Below are 21,362 nucleotides of genomic sequence, written 5' to 3'. Positions count from 1 at the left end.
GGTTTAGAATTAGGGTTAGGGATTAGGTGTCACAGTGATGACTAGGAGATAGGGTTAGAATTATGGGATAGGGGCTGTTCTCCGGAAATGGGTTATGCATTAACGTTAGGATAAGAGGTTAAAGTTAGGCGCACGGTGAGGTTTACGTGTTAGGGGAGAAATAGGTACAGGGTTGGGTGTTATGTTCAGGGTTAGGGTTATCTGTTAAAGGTATTGTTTATGCTTAGCGCACGGGCCCTGTCTGCATTAGGCGGGCGGGGGCAGTTAGGGGGCTGGGATTGTACCCGGGAACCCACTCTATCATACTCTGGGTATGGGCCCGTGGGTTTCATGCAGGACACAGTGGTAGAGCCTCCTTTCACGCCTGGCATGGGAGGATTGCAGGCTTTCTAAACTCTAAGGAAGCGAGAAGTCTGAGAATTAGATTTAGGGTTAGGATTCTGGTTAGGGTTAAGGATGAAGTTTAGTGTTAAGGTCAGGGCTTAGGGTTAGGGATTAGGGTTAGGGTTAAAGGTTACTCTTAGGTTTAACGGTTACACTTTGGTTTAGGGTTGAGGTTTACGGTTAGGGTTAAGATGAGGGGTTAGGGTTTGGTACAGGGTTAGGGTTAAGTGTTAGGTTTAGGGTTGAAGATTAGGATTAGGGTTAGGATTAAAGGTTAGCGTGAGAGTTAACGCTTAGTGTTAAGGTTAAGAGTTAGGGTTTAGGGTTAGGGTTAGGGTTAGGGTTAGTTTTAGGGTTAGAGTTATGGGCTATGGTTTGTTGTAGAGGTTAGGGTTAGGTTTACTGGTCACGGTTACGGTTACGTTTAGGGGGTAGCATTAGGGTTAGGGTTAGGGTTAAGGGATAGGATTAGGGATAAGTGTTGGGCTTAGGGTTAGGGTTTAGTGTTAGGGTTAGCATTAAGGTTTAGGTTTAGGGTCAGGGTTAAATGTTTGGGTCCGGTAAATGGTTAGGGTCAGGGTTAAGGTTCACGGATAGGGTTAGTGTTAAGGGTTACGGGTAGGTTTAGGGTTCAGGGTTAGAGTTAGCATTAGGGTTTAAGGTTAAGATTAGGCGGTACGTTAGATTTAGGGTTAGATCTAGGCGTTAGGGTAAGGGCTAGCGTTAGGGTTAAGAGATAGGTTTAGGTTTAATGCTTAGGATTAGGGTTAGGGTTTGGGGTTAAAGTAAGTGTTAGGGGTTAGGTTTAAGGATCCAAGGTTAGGGTTATTTTTAGCTGTAGTGTTAGGGTTTGGGATAAGGGATCCCATTAGCATTAAGGGTCTTCCTTACTGTAGGGTTAAGGGTTAGGCTTAGAGTTAAAGGTTAAGGTTAGGGTCAGTGTTAAGATTTAGGGTGAGGGTTAACGGTTAGGGTAAAGGTTAAGCGTTAGGGTTAGGGATTAGTGATAATGGTTTTTGGTTAGTGTTAGGGTTAGCGGTTAGGAGTTAGTGTTTTATGAAGGGGTATGGTTAGAATTAGGATTGGGGTTAGAGTTAGGGTGAGGTATAGGGGTTAGGTTTAGGGGTTAGTTTTAGGGTAAAAGGATAGGATTAGGGTTACGGGTTGGGCTTAGGTTTAGGGTTAAAGTTTACTTCTAGGGTTAGGGATAGGGTTCAGTGTTAGCTTTAGGGGTTCTGGTTAGGGTTAGGTGTTAGTTTAGTGTCAGGGTTAGGTCTAGTCGTGAGGGTAAGGTTTAGGGTTAGCTTTAAGAGCTAGGGTTAGGTTTAATGGTTAGGATTAGGATTAGGGTTAAGGGTTAGGGTAAGGCTTAGGGGTTAGGGTGAAGGGTTAGGGTCAACGGTTAGGGTTTTTGTTAGGCATAGCGTTGGGGTTAGAAATAAGGGTTACTGTCAGTGTTAGGGTTGTAGGTAGGGTTACGGTTAGGGTTAGCTGTTTAGAATTAGGTGTCACAGTGATGACTAGGAGATAGGGTTAGAATTATGGGATAGGGGTTGTTCTCAGGAAATGCGTTATGCATTAACCTTAGGATAAGAGGTTAAAGTTAGGCGCACGGTGAGGTTTACGTGTTAAGGGGAGAAATAGGAACAGGGTTGGGTGTTATGTTCAGGGTTAGGGTTATCTCTTAAAGGTATTGTTTATGCTTAGCGCACGGGCCCTGTCTGCATTAGGCGGGCGGGGGGAGTTTAGAGGGCAGGGATTGTACCCGGGAACCCACTCTATCATACTCTGGGTATGGGCCCGTGGGTTTCATGCAGGACATAGTGGTAGAGCCTCCTTTCACGCATGGCATGGGAGGATTGCAGGCTTTCTAAACTCTAAGAAAGCAAGAAGTCTGAGAATGAGATTTAGGGTTAGGATTCTGGTTAGGGTTAAGGATGAAGTTTAGTGTTAGGGTGAGGGCTTCGTGTTAGGGATTAGGGTTAGGGTTAAAGGTTACTCTTAGGTTTAACGGTTACTCTTTGGTTTAGGGTTGAGGTTTACGGTTAGGGTTAAGATGAGGGGTTAGGGTTTGGTACAGGGTTAGGGTGAAGTGTTAGGTTTAGGGTTGAAGACTAGGATTAGGGTTAGGATTAATGGTTAGCGTGAGAGTTAACGCTTAGGGTTAAGGTTAAGAGTTAGGGTTTAGGGTTAGGGTTAGGGTTAGTTTTAGGGTTAGAGTTATGTGCTATGGTTTGTGTTAGAGGTTAGGGTTAGGTTTACTGGTCACGGTTAGGTTTACGTTTAGGGGGTAGAATTAGGGTTAGGGTTAGGGTTAGGGTTAAGGGATAGGATTAAGGTTAAGTGTTGGGCTTAGGGTTAGGGTTTTGTGTTAACGTTAGCATTAATGATTAGGGTTAGGGTCAGGGTTAAATGCTTGGGTGCGGGTAATGGTTAGGGTCAGGGTTAAGGTTCACGGATAGGGTTAGTGTTAAGGGTTACGGGTAGGTTTAGGGTTCAGGGTTAGGGTTAGGGTTAGGGCTTAAGATTAGGATTAGGCGGTAGGTTAGATTTAGGGTTAGATCTAGGCGTTAGGGTAAGGGCTAGCGTTAGGGTTAAGAGATAGGGTTCGGTTTAATGCTTAGGATTAGGGTTAGGGTTTGGGGTTAAAGTAAGTGTTAGGGGTTAGGTTTAAGGATCCAAGGTGAGGGTTATTTTTAGCTGTAGTGTTAGGGTTAGGGATAAGGGATCCCATTAGCATTAAGGGTCTTCCTTACTGTAGGGTTAAGGGTTAGGCTTAGAGTTAAAGGTTAAGGTTAGGGTCAGGGTTAAGATTTAGGGTGAGGGTTAACGGTTAGGGTAAAGGTTAAGCGTTAGGGTTAGGGATTAGTGATTAGGGTTTTTGGTTAGTGTTAGGGTTAGCGGTTAGGAGTTAGTGTTTTATGAAGGGGTATGGTTAAAATTAGGATTGGGATTAGAGTTAGGGTGAGGTATAGGGGTTAGGTTTAGGGGTTAGTTTTAGGATAAAAGGATAGGATTTGGGTTATGGGTTGGGCTTAGGTTTAGGGTGAAAGTTTACTGCTGGGGTTAGGGATAGGGTTCAGGGTTAGCTTTAGGGGTTCTGGTTAGGGTTAGGTGTTAGGTTAGTGTCAGGGTTAGGTCTAGTCGTGAGGGTAAGGTTTAGGGTTAGCTTTAAGAGCTAGGGTTAGGTTTAATGGTTAGGATTAGGATTAGGGTTAAGGGTTAGGATAAGGCTTAGGGGTTAGGGTCAAGGGTTAGGGTTTTTGTTAGGCATAGCGTTGGGGTTAGAAGTAAGGGTTACTGTCAGTGTTAGGGTTGTAAGTAGGGTTACGGTTACGCTTAGCGGTTTAGAATTAGGGTTAGGGATTAGGTGTCACAGTGATGACTAGGAGATAGGGTTAGAATTATGGGATAGGGGTTGTTCTCAGGAAATGGGTTATGCATTAACGTTAGGATAAGAGGTTAAAGTTAGGTGCACGGTGAGGTTTACGTGTTAAGGGGAGAAATAGGAACAGGGTTGGGTGTTATGTTCAGGGTTAGGGTTATCTGTTAAAGGTATTGTTTATGCTTAGCGCACGGGCCCTGTCTGCATTAGGCGGGCGGGGGGAGTTTAGCGGGCTGGGATTGTACCCGGGAACCCACTCCATCATACTCTGGGTATGGGCCCGTGGGTTTCATGGAGGACATAGTGGTAGAGCCTCCTTTCACGCATGGCATGGGAGGATTGCAGGCTTTCTAAACTCTAAGAAAGCAAGAAGTCTGAGAATTAGATTTAGGGTTAGGATTCTGGTTAGGGTTAAGGATGAAGTTTAGTGTTAGGGTGAGGGCTTAGGGTTAGGGCTTAGGGTTAGGGTTAAAGGTTACTCGTAGGTTTAACGGTTACACTTTGCTTTAGGGTTGAGGTTTACGGTTAGGGTTAAGATGAGGGGTTAGGGTTTGGTACAGGGTTAGGGTTAAGTGTTAGGTTTAGGGTTGAAGATTAGGATTAGGGTTAGGATTAAAGGTTAGCGTGAGAGTTAACGCTTAGGGTTAAGGTTAATAGTTAGGGTTTAGGGTTAGGTTTAGGGTTAGTTTTAGGGTCAGAGTTATGTGCTATGGTTTGTGTTAGAGGTTAGGGTTAGGTTTACTGGTCACGGTTAGGGTTAGGTTTAGGGGTTAGCATTAGGGTTATGGTTAGGCTTAGGGTTAAGGGATAGGATTAGGGTTAAGTGTTGGGCTTAGGGTTAGGGTTTTGTGTTAAGGTTAGCATTAAGGATTAGGGTTAGAATCAGGGTTAAATGCTTGGGTGCGGGTAATTGTTAGGGTCAGGGTTAAGGTTGACAGATAGGGTTAGTGTTAAGGGTTACAGGTAGGTTTAGGGTTCAGGGTTAGTGTTAGCATTAGGGCTTAAGGTTAGGATTAGGCGGTAGGTTAGATTTAGGGTTAGATCTAGGCGTTAGGGTAAGGGCTAGCGTTAGGGTTAAGAGATAGGGTTAGGTTTAATGCTTAGGATTAGGGTTAGGGTTTGGGGTTAAAGTAAATGTTAGGGGTTAGGTTTAAGGATCCAAGGTTAGGGTAATTTTTAGCTGTAGTGTTAGGGTTAGGGATTAGGGATCCCATTAGCATTAAGGGTCTTCGTTACTGTAGGGTTAAGGGTTAGGCTTAGAGTTAAAGGTTAATGTTAGGGTCAGCGTTAAGATTTAGGGTGAGTGTTAACGGTTAGGGTAAAGGTTAAGCGTTAGGGTTAGGGATTAGTGATTAGGGTTTTTGGTTAGTGTTAGGGTTAGCGGTTAGGAGTTAGTGTTTTATGAAGGGGTATTGTTAGAATTAGGATTGGGGTTAGAGTTAGGGTGAGGTATAGGGGTTAGGTTTAGGGGTTAGTTTTAGGGTAAAAGGATAGGATTAGGGTTACGGGTTGGGCTTAGGTTTAGGGTTAAAGTTTACTGCTAGGGTTAGGGATAGGGTTCAGGGTTAGCTTTAGGGGTTCTGGTTAGGGTTAGGTGTTAGGTTAGTGTCAGGGTTAGGTCTAGTCGTGAGGGTAAGGTTTAGGGTTAGCTTTAAGAGCTAGGGTTAGGTTTAATGGTTAGGATTAGGATTAGGGTTAAGGGTTAGGTTAAGGCTTAGGGGTTAGGGTCAAGGGTTAGGGTTTTTGTTAGGCATAGCGTTGGGGTTAGAAGTAAGGGTTACTGTCAGTGTTAGGGTTTTAGGTAGGGTTACGGTTAGGCTTAGCGGTTTAGAATTAGGGTTAGGGATTAGGTGTTACAGTGATGACTAGGAGATAGGGTTAGAATTATGGGATAGGGGTTGTTCTCAGGAAATGGGTTATGCATTAATGTTAGGATAAGAGGTTAAAGTTAGGCGCACGGTGAGGTTTACGTGTTAAGGGGAGAAATAGGAACAGGGTTGGGTGTTATGTTCAGGGTTAGGGTTATCTGTTAAAGGTATTGTTTATGCTTAGCGCACGGGCCCTGTCTGCATTAGGCGGGCGTGGGGAGTTTAGGGGGCTGGGATTGTACCCGGGAACCCACTCTATCATACTCTGGGTATGGGCCCGTGGGTTTCATGCAGGACACAGTGGTAGAGCCTCCTTTCACGCATGGCATGGGAGGATTGCAGGCTTTCTAAACTCTAAGAAAGCAAGAAGTCTGAGAATAAGATTTAGGGTTAGGGTTATGGTTAGGGTAAAGGATGAAGTTTAGTGTTAGGGTGAGGGCTTAGGGTTAGGGATTAGGGTTAGGGTTAAAGGTTACTCTTAGGTTTAACGGTTACACTTTGGTTTAGGGTTGAGGTTTACGGTTAGGGTTAAGATGAGGGGTTAGGGTTTGGTAGACGTTTAGGGTTAAGTGTTAGGTTTAGGGTTGAAAATTAGGATTAGGGTTAGGATTAAAGGTTAGCGTGAGAGTTAACGCTTAGGGTTAAGGTTAAGAGTTAGGGTTTACGGTTAGGCTTAGGGTTAGATTTAGGGTTAGAGTTATGTGCTATGGTTTGTGTTAGGGGTTAGGGTTAGGTTTACTGTTCACGGTTAGGGTTAGGTTTAGGGGTTAGCATTAGGGTTAGGGATTAGGTTTAGGGTAAGGGTCTAGAGTTAATGTTGGGCTTTAGGCTCGGGGCTTAGGTTCAGGGTCAGGGGTTAGCGTTCGTGGTAGGGCTTAGCTTTAGCGGTCAGTTTAAGGGCACAGGACCTGGTTAATCTACGGTGAGAGGGGTGCGGTCGGAGTCACCACGAAAGCACAACATCATTCCCTGGGCCTTGGGACAGGACCTCCATGCAGGACTCAGGCGGAGCCTCATCTCACACATGGCATGGCTGTATTGTAGGCTTGCTTCACTCTGGGAATGGAAGTAGTGTGAGAATTAGGGTTGGGGTTGGGGTTAGGGTTTTTCGTGTTAGGGGTTAGGTTTCGAGTCAGGGTTAGGTGCTAGGGATTAGTGGTTAGGGTTAGAGTTAGTGTTAGGGGTAAGGTGTTAAGTCTGGGTTAGGGGGCCAGGGTAAGGTTTAGGGTTGGAGTTAGCGTTAGGGTTAGCGGTTAGGGTTAAGGGATAGGGTTAGGATTCAGGGTGAGGGTTAGAGGGTTAACAGTTGGGGTTAGGCTTAGGGGTTAGGGATAGTGTTAGGGTTAAGGGTTAGGAGCTTGGTTCAGGTTTAAGGTTAGCATTAGGGGTTGGGGTTAGTGTTAACTGTAGGTCAGTGTTGGGGTTAGATCTCTAGGCATTAGGGTAAAGGTTAGGGTTAGGGTTAAGAGTTAGGGTTCTGTTTAATGGTTAGGATTGGGAATAGGGTTAAGGGTTAGGGTTAAGGTTAGGGGTTATGACGAAGGATCAACGGTTAGGGTTACCTTTAGGCGTAGGGTTAGGGTAAGGGGTTAGGGTTAGTGTTAGTGTTGTTGGTCGGGTTAAGGTTAGGGTTGGCGTTTCAGAAGTAGGGATTAGGTGTTACGGTTATAGCTAGGAGTTAGGGTTATAATGACGGTATAGGGCTTGTTCTCAGGGTGTCATGCATTAACGTTAAGATATGGGGTTAAAGTTAGGGTTATGGTGAGGTTTACCTGTTAAGGTGAGCAGTAGGATGAGGGTTAGGTGTTATGTTGTGGGTTAGGCTTATGGGTGAGGGGTAGGGTTTATGCTTAGGGCACGGGCCCTGTATGCCCTAGGAGGCAAAGTTAGGTGTCTGTGATGGTCGCTGGGAACCCACTCTACCGCACGCAGTGTATGCGCCTCTGGGTTTCATGCAGGACACTGTGGCAGAGCCTCCTTTCACGCATGGCATGGGAGGATTGCAGGCTTTCTAAACTCTAAGAAAGCAAGAAGTCTGAGAATTAGATTTAGGGTTAGGGTTATGGTTAGGGTTAAGGATGAAGTTTAGTGTTAGGGTGAGGGCTTAGGGTTAGGGATTAGGGTTAGGGTTAAAGGTTACTCTTAGATTTAACGGTTACACTTTGGTTTAGGGTTGAGGTTTACGGTTAGGGTTAAGATGAGGGGTTAGGGTTTGGTACAGGGTTAGGGTTAAGTGTTAGGTTTAGGGTTGAAGATTAGGATTAGGGTTAGGATTAAAGGTTAGCGTGAGAGTTAACGCTTAGGGTTAAGGTTAATAGTTAGGTGTTAGGGTTAGGGTTAGGGTTAGTTTTAGGGTTAGAGTTATGTGCTAGGGTTTGTGTTAGAGGTTAGGGTTAGGTTTACTGGTCACGGTTCGGGTTACGTTTAGGGGTTAGCATTAAGGTTACGGTTAGGGTTAAGGGATAGGATTAGGGTTAAGTGTTGGGCTTAGGGTTAGGGTTTAGTGTTAGGGTTATCATTAAGGATTAGGGTTAGGGTCAGGGTTAAATGCTTGGGTGCGGGTAATGGTTAGGGTCAGGGTTAAGGTTCACGGATAGGGTTAGTGTTAAGGGTTACGGGTGGGTTTAGGGTTCAAGGTTAGTGTTAGCATTAGGGCTTAAGGTTAGGATTAGGCGATAGTTTAGATTTATGGATAGATCTAGGCGTTAGGGTAAGGGCTAGCGTTAGGGTTAAGAGATAGGTTTAGGTTTAAAGCTTAGGATTAGGGTTAGGGTTTGGGGTTAAAGTAAGTGTTAGGGGTTAGGTTTAAGGATCCAAGGTTAGGGTTATTTTTAGCTGTAGTATTAGGGTTAGGGATAAGGGATCCCATTAGCATTAAGGGTCTTCCTTACTGTAGGGTTAAGGGTTAGGCTTAGAGTTAAAGGTTAATGTTAGGGTCAGTGTTAAGATTTAGGGTGAGGGTTAACGGTTAGGGTAAAGGTTAAGCGTTAGGGTTAGGGATTAGTGATTAGGGTTTTTGGTTAGTGTTATTGTTAGCGGTGAGGAGTTAGTGTTTTATGAAGGGGTATGGTTAGAATTAGGATCAGGGTTAGAGTTAGGGTGAGGTATAGGGGTTAGGTTTAGGGGTTAGTTTTAGGGTAAAAGGATAGGATTAGGGTTACGGGTTGGGCTTAGGTTTAGGGTTAAAGTTTACTGCTAGGGTTAGGGATAGGGTTCAGGGTTAGCTTTAGGGGTTCTGGTTAGGGTTAGGTGTTAGGTTAGTGTCAGGGTTAGGTCTAGTCGTGAGGGTAAGGTTTAGGGTTAGCTTTAAGATCTAGGGTTACGTTTAATGGTTAGGATTAGGATTAGGGTTAAGGGTTAGGGTAAGGCTTAGGGGTTAGGGTGAAGGGTTAGGGTCAAGGGTTAGGGTTTTTGTTAGGCATAGCGTTGGGGTTAGAAGTAAGGGTTACTGTCAGTGTTAGCGTTGTAGGTAGCGTTACGGTTAGGGTTAGTGGTTTAGAATTAGGGTTAGGGATTAGGTGTCACAGTGATGACTAGGAGATAGGGTTAGAATTATGGGATAGGGGTTGTTCTCAGGAAATGGGTTATGCATTAACGTTAGGATAAGAGGTTAAAGTTAGGCGCACGGTGAGGTTTACGTGTTAAGGGGAGAAATAGGAACAGGGTTGGGTGTTATGTTCAGGGTTTGGGTTATCTGTTAAAGGTATTGTTTATGCTTAGCGCACGGGCCCTGTCTGCATTAGGCGGGCGGGGGGAGTTTAGGGGGCTGGGATTGTACCCGGGAACCCACTCTATCATACTCTGGGTATGGGCCCGTGGGTTTCATGCAGGACACAGTGGTAGAGCCTCCTTTCACGCATGGCATGGGAGGATTGCAGGCTTTCTAAACTCTAAGAAAGCAAGAAGGCTGAGAATTAGATTTAGGGTTAGGATTATGGTTAGGGTTAAGGATGAAGTTTAGTGTTAGGGTGAGGGCTTAGGGTTAGGGATTAGGGTTAGGGTTAAAGGTTACTCTTAGGTTTAACGGTTACACTTTGGTTTAGGGTTTAGGTTTAGGGGTAGGGTTAAGATGAGGGGTTAGGGTTTGGTACAGGGTTAGGGTTAAGTGTTAGGTTTAGGGTTGAAGATTAGAATTAGGGTTAGGATTAAAGGTTAGCGTGAGAGTTAACGCTTAGTGTTTAGGTTAAGAGTTAGGGTTTAGGGTTAGGGTTAGGGTTAGGGTTAGTATTAGGGTTAGAGTTATGTGCTATGGTTTGTGTTAGAGGTTAGGGTTAGGTTTACTGGTCACGGTTAGGGTTACTTTTAGGGGGTAGCATTAGGGTTAGGGTTAGGGTTAAGGGATAGGATTAGGGTTAAGTGTTGGGCTTAGGGTTAGGGTTTAGTGTTAAGTTTATCATTAAGGATTAGGGTTAGAGTAAGGGTTAAATGCTTGGGTGCGGGTAATGGTTAGGGTCAGGGTTTAGGTTCACGAATTGGGTTAGTGTTAAGGGTTACGGGTAGGTTTAGGGTTCAGGGTTAGTGTTAGCATTAGGGCTTAAGGTTAGGATTAGGCGGTAGGTTAGATTTAGGGTTAGATCTAGGCGTTAGGGTAAGGGCTAGCGTTAGGGTTAAGAGATAGGTTTAGGTTTAATGCTTAGGATTAGGGTTATGGTTTGGGGTTAAAGTAAGTGTTAGGGGTTAGGTTTAAGGATCCAAGGTTAGGGTTATTTTTAGCTGTAGTGTTAGGGTTAGGGATAAGGGATCCCATTAGCATTAAGGGTCATCCTTACTGTAGGGTTAAGGGTGAGGCTTAGAGTTAAAGGTTAAGCTTAGGGTCAGTGTTAAGATTTAGGGTGAGGGTTAACGGTTAGGGTAAAGGTTAAGCATTAGGGTTAGGTATTAGTGATTAGGGTTTTTGGTTAGTGTTAGGGTTAGCGGTTAGGAGTTAGTGTTTTATGAAGGGGTATGGTTAGAATTAGGATTGGGGTTAGAGTTAGGGTGAGGTATAGGGGTTAGGTTTAGGGGTTAGTTTTAGGGTAAAAGGATAGGATTAGGGTTACGGGTTGGGCTTAGGTTTAGGGTTAAAGTTTACTGCTCGGGTTAGGGATAGGGTTCAAGGTTAGCTTTAGGGGTTCTGGTTAGCGTTAGGTGTTAGCTTAGTGTCAGGGATAGGTCTAGTCGTGAGGGTAAGGTTTAGGGTTAGCCTTAAGAGCTAGGGTTAGGTTTAATGGTTAGGATTAGGATTAGGGTTAAGGGTTAGGGTAAGGCTTAGGGGTTAGGGTGTTATGTTAGGGTCAAGGGTTAGGGTTTTTGTTAGGCATAGCGTTGGAGTTAGAAGTAAGGGTTACTGTCAGTGTTAGGGTTGTAGGTAGGGTTACGGTTAGGGTTAGCGGTTTAGAATTAGGGTTAGGGATTAGGTGTCACAGTGATGACTAGGAGATAGGGTTAGAATTATGGGATAGGGGTTGTTCTCAGGAAATGGGTTATGCATTAACGTTAGGATAAGAGGTTAAAGTTAGGCGCACGGTGAGGTTTACGTGTTAAGGGGAGAAATAGGAACAGGGTTGGGTGTTATGTTCAGGGTTAGGGTTATCTGTTAAAGGTATTGTTTATGCTTAGCGCACGGGCCCTGTCTGCATTAGGCGGGCGGGGGGAGTTTAGGGGGCAGGGATTGTACCCGGGAACCCACTCTATCATACTCTGGGTATGGGCCCGTGGGTTTCATGCAGGACACAGTGGTAGAGCCTCCTTTCACGCATGGCATGGGAGGATTGCAGGCTTTCCAAACTCTAAGAAAGCAAGAAGTCTGAGAATTAGATTTAGGGTTAGGATTCTGGTTAGGGTTAAGGATGAAGTTTAGTGTTAGGGTGAGGGCTTAGGGTTAGGGAATAGGGTTAGGGTTAAAGGTTACTCTTAGGTTTAACGGTTACACTTTGCTTTAGGGTTGAGGTTTACGGTTAGGGTTAAGATGAGGGGTTAGGGTTTGGTACAGGGTTAGGGTTAAGTGTTAGGTTTAGGGTTGAAGATTAGGATTAGGGTTAGGATTAAAGGTTAGCGTGATAGTTAACGCTTAGGGTTAAGGTTAAGAGTTAGGGTTTACGGTTAAGGTTAGGGTTAGTTTTAGGGTTAGAGTTATGTGCTATGGTTTGTGTTAGAGGTTAGGGTTAGGTTTACTGGTCACGGTTAGGGTTACGTTTAGGGGTTAGCATTAGGGTTAGGGTTAGGGTTAGGGTTAAGGGATAGGATTAGGGTTAAGTGTTGTACTTAGGGTTAGGGTTTAGTGTTAGGGTTAGCATTAAGGATTAGGGTTAGGGTCAGGGTTAAATGCTTGGGTGCAGGTAATGGTTAGGGTCAGGGTTAAGGTTCACGGATAGGGTTAGTGTTAAGGGTTACGGGTAGGTTTAGGGTTCAGGGTTAGTGTTAGCATTAGGGCTTAAGGTTAGGATTAGGCGGTAGGTTAGATTTAGGGTTAGATCTAGGCGTTAGGGTAAGGGCTAGCGTTAGGGTTAAGAGATAGGGTTAGGTTGAATGCTTAGGATTAGGGTTAGGGTTTGGGGTTAAAGTAAGTGTTAGGGGTTAGGTTTAAGGATCCAAGGTTAGGGTTATTTTTAGCTGTAGTGTTAGGGTTAGGGATAAGGGATCCCATTAGCATTAAGGGTCTTCCTTACTGTAGGCTTAAGGGTTAGGCTTAGAGTTAAAGGTTAAGGTTAGGGTCAGTGTTAAGATTTAGGGTGAGGGTTAACGGTTAGGGTAAAGGATAAGCGTTAGGGTTAGGGATTAGTGATTAGCGTTTTTGGTTAGTGTTAGGGTTAGCAGTTAGGAGTTAGTGTTTTATGAAGGGGTATGGTTAGAATTAGGATTGGGGTTAGAGTTAGGGTGAGGTATAGGGGTTAGGTTTAGGGGTTAGTTTTAGGGTAAAAGGATAGGAGTAGGGTTACGGGTTGGGCTTAGGTTTAGGGTTAAAGTTTACTGCTGGGGTTAGGGATAGGGTTCAGGGTTATCTTTAGGGGTTCTCGTTAGGGTTAAACGCTGAACACCTGCAAATAATTTTCAACGTATTGGTTAATTGAAAAGCTCTGCGGCATACTTCTTGGAACAAACCAGTTACCTGTTCCCACGGAAAGAGGAGTATATAGAACCATGGTGGATTTCCAGCTGATCAAGTAAAGGATTATTAAAGGAACGGGATGACCATGGGGATCATCGTCAATTCTCTGAAACAGAATCCGCCCTTTTCACCAACCAAACACATGCCCACTTCTCCTCTCTAGGGATAATAAAAACTAACCAGCGAACTGACAGAGGGCCTGACCCCCCCATCCACATCGACCACACACACAAAAAAACCGTACCCTCCAGCTACTAATTATAATGCTAACTTGCAAAATTTCCCTGCATTTTAAAACAATGGAAAAATGGTGGTGGGATGATACTTAGAAGAATGGCTTCTTGTCTGTCTCCACTAACAAAAATAGGCAACACCAAGTCAGCTACTCCTCAGCATAGTTATGTCCGTCACAGCCTTCTTTGGTTTCAGGTGGCACAAACAAACGTTATCACAATTATGGTGAAACGCTGAACACCTACTAATAATTTTCAACATAGTGGTTAATTGAAAAGCTCTGCGGCATACTTCTTGGAACAAGCTAGTTACCTGTTCCCACGCAAAGAGGAGTACATAGAACTATGGTGGATTTCGAGCTGATGAAGTAAAGGATTATTAAAGGAACGGGATGACCATGGGGATCATCGTTAATTCTCTGAAACAGAATCCGCCCTTTTCACCCGCCAAACACATGCCCACTTCTCCTCTCAGGGGATAATAAAAACTAACCAGCGAATTGACAGAGGGCCTGACCCCCCGCCATCCACATCGACCACACACAAAAAAAAAAAAAACGTACCCTCCAGCTACTAATTATAATGCTAACTTGCAAAATTTCCCTGCATTTTAAAACAATGGAAAAATGGTGGTGGGATGATACTTAGAAGAATGGCTTCTTGTCTGTCTCCACTAAAAAAAATAGGCAAAACCAAGTCAGCTACTCCTCAGCATAGTTATGTCCGTCGCAGCCTTCTTGGGTTTCAGGAGGCACAAACAAACGTTATCACAATTATGGTGAAACGCTGAACACCTGCAAATAATTTTCAACGTAGTGGTTAATTGAAAAGCTCTGCAGCATACTTCTTGGAACAAGCCACTTACCTGTTCCCACGCAAAGAGGAGTATATGGAACCATGGTGGATTTCCAGGTGATGAAGTAAAGGATTATTAAAGGAACGGGATGACCATGGGGATCATCGTTAATTCTCTGAAACAGAATCCGCCTTTTTCACCTGCCAAACACATGCCCACTTCACCTCTCTGGGGATAATAAAAACTAACCAGCGAACTGACAAAGGGCCTGACCCCCCCATGCACATCGACCACACACACACAAAAAAAAACCGTACCCTCCAGCTACTAATTATAATGCTAACTTGCAAAATTTCCCTCCTTTTTAAAACAATGGAAAAATGGTGGTGGGATGATACTTAGAAGAATGGCTTCTTGTCCGTCTCCACTAACAAAAATAGGCAACACCAAGTCAGCTACTCCTCAGCATAGTTATGTCCGTCGCAGCCTTCTTGGGTTTCAGGAGGCACAAACAAACGTTATCACAATTATGGTGAAACGCTGAACACCTGCAAATAATTTTCAACGTAGTGGTTAATAGAAAAGCTCAGCGGCATACTTCTTGGAACAAGCCAGGTACCTGTGCCCATGCATAGAGGAGTATATAGAAACATGGTGGAATCCCAGCTCATGAAGCAAAGGATTCTTAAAGGAATGAGATGACCATGCGGATCCTGTTTAATTCTCTGAAACAGAATCCGCACTTTTCACCTGCCAAACACATGCCCACTTCTCCTCTCTGGGGATAATAAAAACAAACCAGTGAATTGACAGATGGCCTGACCAACCCATCCACACTGACCCCACAAAAAAAAAAAATAGTACCCTCCAGCTACTAATTATAATGATAACTTGCAAAATGTCCCTGCATTTTTAAACAGTAGAAAAATGATGGTGGGATGATACTTAGAAGAATGGCTTCCAGTCAGTCTCCACTAACAAAAATAGGCAACACGAAGTCAGCTACGCCTCAGCATACTTATGTCCGTGGCAGCCATATTGGGTTTCAGGAGACACATACAAACGTTATAAGAATTATGGTGAAACGCTGAAAACCTGCAAATGATTTTCAACGTACTGCTTAATTGAAAAGCTCTGCGGCATACTTCTTGGAACAAGCTAGTTACCTGTGCCCACACATAGAGGAGTATATAGAACCATGGTGGATTCCCACCTGATGAAGCAAATTTTTCTAAAGGAACGGGAGGAGCATGCGGATCCTGTATCATTCTCTGAAACAGAATCCGCACTTTTCACCTGCCAAACACATGCCCACTACTCTTCTCTGGGGATAATAAAAACAAACCAGCGATCTGACAGAGGGCCTGAACACCCATCCTGACCGACCCCACAAAAAAAAAAAGTACCCTCCAGCTACTAATTATAATGCCAATTGGCAAAATTTCCCTGCATTTTTAAACAATGGAGAAATGATGGTGGGATGATACTTAGAAGAATGGCTTCTTGTCAGTCTCCACTGACAAAAATAGGCAACACCAAGTCAGCTACGCCTCAGCATAGTTATGTCCGTAGCAGCCATATTTGGTTTCAGTAGGCACATACACACGTTATCTCAATTATGGTGAAACGCTGAAAACCTGCAAAGGATTTTCAACATACTGGTTAATTGAAAAGCTCTGAGGCATACTTCTTGGAACAAGCCAGTTTCCTGTGCCCATGCATAGAGAAGTATATAGAACCATGGTGGATTCCCAGCTCATGAAGCAAAGGAGTCTTAAAGGAACGGGATGACCATGCGGATCCTGTTTAATTCTCTGAAACAGATCCATAGTTTTCACCTGCCATACTAATACACACTTCTCCTCTCTGGGAATAATAAAAACAAACCAGCGAACTGACAGAGGGCCTGACCAACACATCCACACCGACCCCACAGGAAAAAAAAAAAAAAAACACCGTAGCCTCCAGCTACTAATTATAATGCTATCTTGAAAAATTTTCCTGCATTTTTAAACAATGGAAAAATGATGGTGAGAAGATACTTAGAAGAATGGATTCTTGTCAGTCTCCACTAACAAAAATAGGCAAAACCAAGTCAGCTACGCCTCAGCATAGTTATGTCCGTCGCAGCCTCCTTGGGTTTCAGGAGGCACAAACAAACGTTATCACAATTATGGTGAAACGCTGAACACCTGCAAATAATTTTCAACGTACTGGTTAATTGAAAAGCTCTGCGGCATACTTCTTGGAACAAGCCAGTTACCTGTTCTCACGCAAAGAGGAGTATATAGAACCATGGTGGATTTCCAGCTGATGAAGTAAAGGATTATTAAAGGAACGGGATGACCATGGGGATCATCGTTAATTCTCTGAAACAGAATCCGCCCTTTTCACCTGCCAAACACATGCCCACTTCTCCTCTCTGGGGATAATAAAAACTAACCAACGAACTGACAGAGGGCCTGACCCCACCATCCACATCGACCACACAAAAAAAAAAAAGCCGTAACCTCCAGCTACTAATTATAATGCTAACTTGCAAAATTTCCCTGCATTTTAAAACAATGGAAAAATGATGGTGGGATGATACTTAGAAGAATGGCTTCTTGTCAGTCTCCATAAGAAAAATAGGCAACACCAAGTCAGCTACTCCTCAGCATAGTTATGTCCGTCGCAGCCTTCTTGGGTTTCAGGAGGCACAAACAAACGTTATCACCATTATGGTGAAACGCTGAACACCTGCAAATAATTTTCAACGTAGTGGTTAATTGAAAAGCTCTGCGGCATACTTCTTGGAACAATCCAGTTACCTGTTCCCACGCAAAGAGGAGTATATAGAACCATGGTGGATTTCCAGCTGATGAAGTAAAGCATTATTAAAGGAACGGGATGACCATGGGGATCATCGTTAATTCTCTGAAACAGAATCCGCCCTTTTCACCTGCCAAACACATGCCCACTTCTCCTCTCTGGGGATAATAAAAACTAACCAGCGAACTCACAGAGGGCCTGACCCCCCCCATCCACATCGACCACACACAAAAAAAAAACGATACCCTCCAGCTACTAGTTATAATGCTAACTTGCAAGATTTCCCTGCATTTTAAAACAATGGAAAAATGGTGGTGGGATGATACTTAGAAGAATGGCTTCTTGACAGTCTCCACTAACAAAAAATAGGCAACACCAAGTCAGCTACGCCTCAGCATAGTTATGTCCGACGCAGCCTTCTTGGGTTTCAGGGGGCACAAACACACGTTATCACAATTATGGTGAAACGCTGAACACCTGCAAGTAATTTTCAACGTAGTGGTTAATTGAAAAGCTCTGTGGCATACTTCTTGGAACAAGCCAGTTACCTGTTCCCACACAAAGAGGAGTATAGAGAACCATGGTGGATTTCCAGCTGATGAAGTAAAGGATTATTAAAGGAACGGGATGACCATGGGGATCATCGTTAATTCTCTGAAACAGAATCCGCCCTTTTCACCTGCCAAACACATGCCCACTACTCTTCTCTGGGGATAATAAAAACTAACCAGCAAACTGACAGAGGGCCTGACCCCCCCCCATCCACATCGACCACACACACAAAAAAAAAACCGTACCCTCCAGCTACTAATTATAATGCTAACTTGCAAAATTTCCTTGCATTTTAAAACAATGGAAAAATGCTGGTGGGATGATACTTAGAAGAATGGCTTCTTGTCAGTCTCCACTAACAAAAATAGGCAACACCAAGTCAGCTACTCCTCAGCATAGTTATGTCCGTCGCAGCCTTCTTGGGTTTCAGGAGGCACAAACAAACGTTATCACCATTATGGTCAAACGATGAACACCTGCAAATAATTTTCAACGTAGTGGTTAATTGAAAAGCTCTGCGGCATACTTCTTGGAACAAGCCAGTTACCTGTTCCCACGCAAAGAGGAGTATATAGAACCATGGGGGATTTCCAGCTGATGAAGTAAAGCATTATTAAAGGAATGGGATGACCATGGGGATCATCGTTAATTCTCTGAAACAGAATCTGCCCTTTTCACCTGCCAAACACATGCCCACTTCTCCTCTCTGGGGATAATAAAAACTAACCAGCGAACTGACAGAGGGCCTGACCCCACCCCCCATCCACATCGATCACACACACAAAAAAAAAACCATACCCTCCAGCTACTAATTATACTGCTAACTTGCAAAATTTCCCTGCATTTTAAAACAATGGAAAAATGGTGGTGGGATGATACTTAGAAGAATGGCTTCTTGACAGTCTCCACTAACAAAAATAGGCAACACCAAGTCAGCTACGCCTCAGCATAGTTATGTCCGACGCAGCCTTCTTGGGTTTCAGGGGGCACAAACACACGTTATCACAATTATGGTGAAACGCTGAACACCTGCAAGTAATTTTCAACGTAGTGGTTAATTGAAAAGCTCTGTGGCATACTTCTTGGAACAAACCAGTTACCTGTTCCCACACAAAGAGGAGTATAGAGAACCATGGTGGATTTCCAGCTGATGAAGTAAAGGATTATTAAAGGAACGGGATGACCATGGGGATCATCGTTAATTCTCTGAAACAGAATCCGCCCTTTTCACCTGCCAAACACATGCCCACTACTCTTCTCTGGGGATAATAAAAACTAACCAGCGAACTGACAGAGGGCCTGACCCCCCCCCATCCACATCGACCACACACAAAAAAAAAAAACCGTACCCTCCAGCTACTAATTATAATGCTAACTTGCAAAATTTCCTTGCATTTTAAAACAATGGAAAAATGGTGGTGGTATGATACTTAGAAGAATGGCTTCTTGTCAGTCTCCACTAACAAAAATAGGCAACACCAAGTCAGCTACTCCTCAGCATAGTTATGTCCGTCGCAGCCTTCTTGGGTTTCAGGAGACACAAACAAACGTTATCACCATTATGGTGAAATGCTGACCACCTGCAAATAATTTTCAACGTAGTGGTTAATTGAAAAGCTCTGCGGCACACTTCTTGGAACAAGCCAGTTACCTGTTCCCACGCAAAGAGGAGTATATAGAACCATGGTGGATTTCCAGCTGATGAAGTAAAGCATTATTAAAGGAACGGGATGACCATGGGGATCATCGTTAATTCTCTGAAACAGAATCTGCCCTTTTCACCTGCCAAACACATGCCCACTTCTCCTCTCTGGGGATAATAAAAACTAACCAGCGAACTGACAGAGGGCCTGACCCCACCCCCCATCCACATCGATCACACACACAAAAAAAAAACCATACCCTCCAGCCACCAATTATAATGGTAACTTGCAAAATTTCCCTGCATTTTAAAACAATGGAAAAATGGTGGTGGGATGATACTTAGAAGAATGGCTTCTTGACAGTCTCCACTAACAAAAATAGGCAACACCAAGTCAGCTACGCCTCAGCATAGTTATGTCCGTGGCAGCCTTCCTGGGTTTCAGGAGGCACAAACACACGTTATCACAATTATGGTGAAACGCTGAACACCTGCAAATAATTTTCAACGTAGTGGTTAATTGAAAAGCTCTGCGGCATACTTCTTGGAACAAGCCAGTTACCTGTTGCCACGCAAAGAGGAGTATATAGAACCATGGTGGATTTCCAGCTGATGAAGTAAAGGATTATTAAAGGAACGGGATGACCATGGGGATCATCGATAATTCTCTGAAACAGAATCCGCCCTTTTCACCTGCCAAACACATGCCCACTACTCTTCTCTGGGGATAATAAAAACTAACGAGCGAACTGACAGAGGGTCTGACCCCCCGCATCCACATCGACCACACACACAAAAAAAAAAAAACCGTACCCTCCAGCTACTAATTATAATGCTAACTTGCAAAATTTCCCTGAATTTAAAACAATGGAAAAATGGTGGTGGGATGATACTTAGAAGAATGGCTTCTTGTCAGTCTCAACTAACAAAAATAGGCAACACAAAGTAAGCTACTCCTCAGCATAGTTATGTCCGTCGCAGCCTTCTTGGGTTTCAGGAGGAACACACAAACGTTATCAAAATTATGGTGAAACGCTGAACACCTGCAAATAATTTTCAACGTACTGGTTAATTTGAAAACTCTCCAGCATACTTCTTGGAACAAGCCAGGTACCTGTGCCCACGCATAGAGGAGTATATGGAAACATGGTGGAATCCCAGCTGATGAAGCAAAGGATTCTTAAAGGAATGAGATGACCATGCGGATCCTGTTTAATTCTCTGAAACAGAATCCGCACTTTTCACCTGCCAAACACATGCCCACTACTCTTCTCTGGGGATAATAAAAACAAACCAGCGATCTGACAGAGGGCCTGAACACCCATCCTGACCGAACCCACAAAACAAAAAAGTACCCTCCAGCTACTAATTATAATGCCAATTTGCAAAATTTCCCTGCATTTTTAAACAATGGAGAAATGATGATAGGATGATACTTAGAAGAATGGCTTCTTGTCAGTCTCCACTGACAAAAATAGGCAACACCAAGTCAGCTACACCTCAGCATAGTTATGTCCGTAGCAGCCATATTTGGTTTCAGTAGGCACATACACACGTTATCACAATTATGGTGAAACGCTGAAAACCTGCAAAGGATTGTCAACATACTGGTTCATTGAAAAGCTCTGCGGCATACTTCTTGGAACAAGCCAGTTTCCTGTGCCCACGCATAGAGAAGTATATAGAACCATGGTGGATTCCCAGCTCATGAAGCAAAGGATTCTTAAAGGAACGGGATTACCAAGCGGATACTGTTTAATTCTCTGAAACAGATCCGCAGTTTTCACCTGCAATACTAATACCCACTTCTCCTCTCTGGGGATAATAAAAACAAACCAGCGAACTGACAGAGGGCCTGACCAACCCGTCCACACCGACCCGACAGGAAAAAAAAAAAAAAAAAAAAAACACCGTAGCCTCCAGCTACTAATTATAATGCTAACTTGCAAACTTTCCTGCATTTTTAAACAATGGAAAAATGGTGGTGAGATGATACTTACAAGAATGGATTCTTGTCAGTCTCCACTAACAAAAATAGGCAAAACCAAGTCAGCTACGCCACAGCATAGTTATGTCCGTCGCAGCCTTCTTGGGTTTCAGGAGGCACAAACAAACGTTATCACAATTATGGTGAAACGCTGAACACCTGCAAATAATTTTCAACGTACTGGTTAATTGAAAAGCTCTGCGGCATACTTCTTGGAACAAGCCAGTTACCTGTTCCCACGCAAAGAAGAGTATAGAGAACCATGGTGGATTTCCAGCTGATGAAGTAAAGGATTATTAAAGGAACGGGATGACCATGGGGATCATCGTTAATTCTCTGAAACAGAATCCGCCCTTTTCACCTGCCAAACACATGCCCACTTCTCCTCTCTGGGGATAATAAAAACTAACCAGCGAACTGACAGAGGGCCTGACCCCACCATCCACATCGACCACACAAAAAAAAGAAAAAACCGTACCCTCCAGCTAGTAATTATAATGCTAACTTGCAAAATTTCCCTGTATTTTAAAACAATGGAAAAATGGTGGTGGGATGATACTTAGAAGAATGGCTTCTTGTCAGTCTCCACTAACAAAAATAGGCAACACCAAGTCAGC

Source organism: Eulemur rufifrons, chromosome 19 (genome assembly GCF_041146395.1).
Source record: "Eulemur rufifrons isolate Redbay chromosome 19, OSU_ERuf_1, whole genome shotgun sequence".
Lineage (NCBI taxonomy): Eukaryota > Metazoa > Chordata > Mammalia > Primates > Lemuridae > Eulemur > Eulemur rufifrons.
Note: the sequence above shows the minus strand (reverse complement) of the source record.